The 5,358-nt window shown below is 41.6% G+C and overlaps 1 long non-coding RNA gene across 1 annotated transcript; it reads left to right on the top strand.

The window, feature by feature from the left end:
* Nucleotides 1-538: 538 nt before the first annotated feature.
* On the top strand, nt 539-3,444 carry LOC132646498 (uncharacterized). The gene is made up of 3 exons (XR_009584795.1): nt 539-580; nt 1,346-1,433; nt 3,370-3,444. It is a non-coding gene; the product is annotated as an uncharacterized LOC132646498 (long non-coding RNA).
* Nucleotides 3,445-5,358: the final 1,914 nt, after the last annotated feature.

Raw genomic sequence — 5,358 nt, 5'->3', positions numbered from 1 at the left:
GACTCGTTCCTTCCCTCTTTGGTAATTTAGACTCTCTCCTGGGTATGCTCACTAAAAATGGAGCTTGTGCAGGAGATACATTCAGGAAGGCAGAAGAGCTTCAAGATGCCTAGCACCACATTCTTGTAGAACAAGAGACCTGAAAGAGATTTCATAGTTTCTGCTTAGCTCCTTTATGCTTCAAATGAGGAAAACAGGAATCAGATTATCAGGAATCTCTTATCTGCCACAGGTAGATTCAGAGCCAACAGCTGTGTATTCCAACTCCTGATTTTGCATCCAGATGAATCACCATGCCATATGTTTTTCCCCCCTTGGGAGTCTCTGACAAGCTGGCCCTGAAGGTTCTGATGTCATTGATATGAACTGGAGGGCTGTGTCAATCCTTGAGCAATGCTTTCCCTCAGATGCGAAATCAAGGAAAACAGGAGAATACCGGTGGTGCAGCCCAGGCAATCAAGTCTTCTTTCTCTTAAAACATCGACCCTCAAGGACAAGACAGGAGGGACTAATTTTTAATCCCTCTCTTCGATTTCAGGCAAAGTATTCTACATAGCAGATTGAATAATACTGGAAGGAGGTAAGCCCTGAGTTCCTATAGGGTAGTTCGTGACTGAAAAGACTTCTTACTTTCCCCAGAGAGGAGTGGAGGTTAGAGCATCAGGGGTTGGTCCTCGCCTACCACCTTATTTGAGAAGGGGTTGCTGGCATTTACCATTCCGTGTGCCAGGTGAGCTTCCCGTGGGCTCTCGGGGATTCTCCTGTCTCTGCCACCCATCACTCATTATGCACACTGGGATTATTGACATGTGCAACCAGGTCCATTTTTATATGAGTTCAGGGGATATGAACTCAAGACCTCACATTTGCGAATACTTTACCCTAGTTATTTTAATGGCTAATTTGTTACAGCATAGAATAATCTGAGAAGGGAGGTTCCATGAGACATTACTCAAATCAAAATGGCCTAGAGGCATGTCTGTGAAGAGTTGTCTGTTAAATGATAGAAGAGGGCTCAGCCCATTGTGGGTGGTGTCATTTCCTGGACAAGTGGTCTTGGGCTACCCAAAGCTAATGAAACGTGAGCCTATGAATGAGACAGCAAGAAGTATTATTCCTCCATGGTTTATGCATCAGGTCCCTGCTTGAGTTCCTGTCATGACTTTCTTCAATGGTGGACCATGACCTAGGGGTTTAAGCCACATAAATACTTCCCTCTCCTAAATGGGTTTTGGTAGGTGTATTGTTATCACAGGAACAGAAAGAAAACTGGAGTTCTGCTGAGCCGTCTCCCTAGCCAGCCACTCTTTTCTGATGTATCTCATCCCCTTTGCCTCTTTCGTAGGAACCAAGCGTGTTGCACCTGCAGCTGAGCATCTGAATGCTTCCAGAGGGAAACACCTGAATGAGCCCATGCCCACAGACGTACACAGGTGCGGTCCCTTCCAACTTAACATCCTCAATTTCTGTGTATATAACGTTAGACAGTTCTGCCTGTACCCTCATTAATTCCTTCATCCTTTTCCCCAAAGGAACTATTTTACATCTCTTCTCCAGCCACCCTTTCTGTCCCAACCCCCATTTTAGCTCACAGTTATATCTTTTCTCTTAAGCCACATACCTACCTATGACACTTTCTCATGCTGTACTTACAAATCCATCAACCCACTCTGTGCCTCTTACAGGTTCATTTCACATCCTTCTGTCTTACATGAGTCAGATATCTCTCTCCACACCACAGAAGTCCATTCTTTCTCATTTAAATACACCCTGCATTCCTAAGAACATTCCCCCTTTCCTTTGTACCATCAATTTAATCACACTCTACAGGAATATGTACACAGAAATTGTCAGAGTCATACCTTAACACCATGCAAAAATGCCATCTATTTGCAGAAGAATGACAGACAGTTAAGACCTCCCCTTGTGCCTTCGAGCTGAATTTTCACCACTCTCCATTTCCTATATTTGTCCTCCTCATGGCAAAATGCCTCACAAAAAGTGTGTGCAGTCATCCTCCCTGTCTCTACCTCTCATACATTCTATTTTCCCCTCAGACACTTCCGCTGGGCTTTTACCCCCACTTCTGATCCCCAGAGACCTCCTCCTTTAGATCTAAAATAACTTCCTTCTTGCTATTTATTCTCCTGCTAGTCAGTTCACTGTGCTCATCCAATTGAAATTCCATCCACTAGGTGACTTGATTGATCACACCATCCCCCCATTAACACTCTCTCCTCTATGCCTGTAGGATATGACCTTCACCCAATTTTCCTCTGGCCTCACTGCCTCCATCTCAGTCCCTTAGGGTTCTTAAGAATCTTTTCAGCATCCTTAAGTGTTATGGTGTTCAAAGGTTCTGAAGCCTCTGCTATTGGTCCTCAGTGATCCCTTTTCTTCAGGTGGTTTCTAAGAGTATTTAAAACACACATGTGTATGCGTGTGTACTCATGCATGCATACGCGCATGATTTCCCAAACCAACTCCAACCTGAAGCTATCGGCTGAGGTCACGCCTACTTGTCCTCTCCTCTTGCTTGATCAGTAGACATTTCAAACACAGCGCAGCCACATCACAGCCCCTGTCCTGCCACAGTGGTGCTGCAAGCTTCTCCACATCCTGTGGTAAATGGCACTACCAACAACCACTCAATCATAAAGCCTAGTATTTGTGTTCGTTGCTCTTTTTCCTCCACACCTCACATCTTATAATTCAGCCTGCCACTGCCATGTGAAGAATTCTGAGCGTTTATTAACTTCCAGTTCACAGCAAAGAGGCTGTTTGAATATGAGGCAGCAGTGAGATTTATCTGCTATAGACCAAGGGATTCTGGGAGCTGAAAGAGGTAAGAAAGGGCTCTTCCCTGAAGTCTTAGAGGAGTGTGGGCCTCCCAGTACCTGGATTTACGGTCGCTAGCCTCCAGGATTTTGAAAGAATAAATTCTACTTTGTGATACTTACCAAATGTAACTTAGCATGTTACAGCAATGCTAAGGAACTAATACAAATTTTCTCATCCCATACCTGGGACTGAGTGAAAATTTCCTGAATAGTTTTACAGTAGTCTGTCTATGAGAGCTGTATGGCATCATGGGAGTTTCACAGTGATAGGTTCTTGGGGCTTTGGAAAAGGCAGGTGAAGCATATAGATTTGTGTGCAGAGCTTCAACAGAGCTGGCCGTTGAGTTTGGTAAACAGACTGAGTGGTTTTACAGATTAATCTTCATTCTAAAGTATAGAAAATAGTATTCAAGTTTTTTTATTCTACTGTCCCTCCTTCCAACGAACAATGCTCCTTATGCTCTACGATCACTGTTTAACAACTGACTTCAGCTTATTTTGTTATATTCCACTAAAACTTATTTTTCAGCATATCCAATATATGAAGAGAAAATCAATCAACAGAAAGTGACCAAGATCTGACAGAGAAGATGCAAATAACAGGTACCTATGATCAAGGCTAAATGGACTCAGCAGGTAGCATTTTTATATTTATTTGTTTTTCTATGTATAAAAACAATAATAAGAAAAAAAAGCAATGACTTTGAAAAGGTGTTCGGGAATGTGGGAAGAGTTGAAGGGGAGGAGATGGATGGTGAACATAATGTGAACAATATATATGTATATATGTTTATGAAAATTTTTAAAAATTAAAAAAAAACATATAGAAGGGTAACATCCATTTATACCAATATTAGAATACAAAGCAAAGCAAAACAAAATAAAAACAAAACAAAACTGTTCAAAACAGAAGCAACAACAAAAGAAGCATTAGGGATTGTAACGTTCTTGTGTTTTCCATTAGGTGGGCTCTGATTCTATTAACAGGTTTTAGCCACAGAGCCATGATTATTATTTTTGTTGAGGTTGTATCAAAATTCAGTATTTGTCTTTATTTAAAGCAAAGTAATCTTACCAATACTCCGCCCCTCCCCCTCCGGCCTTTTACTCCCTCTCCTCTTTCCTGAGGCAACTTCTTAGGAACTGGTCAAGGTGCATTTAGCAGCTCCCTTGGGAAAGGCACTCCTGTTTGACTGTTTGAGTAAGTTTGGAATTTTCATTTTATCCTGAGGTCAATTTGCCCACCCCAGGAATGACACTTCTTTGATGAACTGTCCTGGTACAAGATAGATAGTTGGTGCAGGTTGACAGCAATGAGACATTAAAGATGGGAGATACAGTACAGAGCAGATAATTTCATCCGCCCAGCCCTGACAGAGGACCCCTGGAATGATCCGTCTCCTTTGGGCTGTTTTTTTTTTTTTTCCTTCATCGGGAAAGCCCCCTCTGCTTGACATTCTTCCTCTCTGTCATGTCTCTGAGGATCCCTAAGAGGATGCTTTTGAGATTTCATCTTGGGTCTCTGGGTACTTGATGGCAGTTTTTTCTCCCAGACTAACTTAAGGACAGTGTAGCTCATGTTTTGCAGTTTTCCTTATTCTTCCATAAATGTGGATGCATTTCTTCTAAACTTGTAGACTCTTTAGGAACATGGATCCTTTAGCTCTTAGCGCATCAGAGTAATGAAGCTTTGGAATTAACAAAACTCTTTAGTGAAATGTCTACATGCCCTAGTCGGTAGCATTTGAAGTAAGTTTGTAATCATTTTCTTTAAAAGACATTTATTTAAAATAGACACATGTTTAAAATTAGTATAAAAGTATTAAGTTGGAGTAACCATTTTGGCAAATACAAGGAAAACATGTAATTGTTTTAGCAACTACAAGGACAACAGTCATTTCAACCTGTTTCCTGATTGACTAGTGTCAGGGTGGGCACACTGTGTCTTCTGGAATGTCATAGTTTCCTGCAAATACAAACATGATTTTCAGGTTCTGGGGATGAGAGCTAGGTCAATTACAAAATGGAGGCTAGTACCAAAATGGAGTCTGTTGTGCTCAAATTCTTCATTCCTCCTAGTAACTATTGGGTCCAATCATGGGACCAAGAGGAATAGCTATTTCTTCTTGAGTTAGACTTATAGGTTGATAGTGAGACCTTAACAGGATGTGCATGATGCTTATTCGTTCTCTAATAAAAGTTATTAATCTATTGATTCTGCAAGGACTGAGTGTGAGCAGAAGTAGTAATACAAGCAGGGGTCCTATTAATGCTGGAATCAGGGTAGTCAACCATGGGGCTTTAACTATCCTTGATTGGTCAACACAAAAGAAACATTCTTCTGTAAGGGCTGCACACAGCCCACCCTGCTGTAAAAACACCAGATCCAAGCCCCTTCTGTTTTGCAACACTACTTCTGCCAGGCAATCAACATGTTTTCTAAATGGGTGATTGAGTTCTCAAGGCATTGGGTATCTTTATTAATATCTGCCTTTATGTTATAATTCTGCCTTTGCAC

The sequence above is a fragment of the Meriones unguiculatus genome, chromosome 11 (assembly GCF_030254825.1).
Source record: "Meriones unguiculatus strain TT.TT164.6M chromosome 11, Bangor_MerUng_6.1, whole genome shotgun sequence".
Taxonomy (NCBI): domain Eukaryota; kingdom Metazoa; phylum Chordata; class Mammalia; order Rodentia; family Muridae; genus Meriones; species Meriones unguiculatus.
The sequence above is the reverse complement of the archived record's forward strand: the minus strand, read 5'-3'. Positions and strand labels throughout refer to the sequence as shown.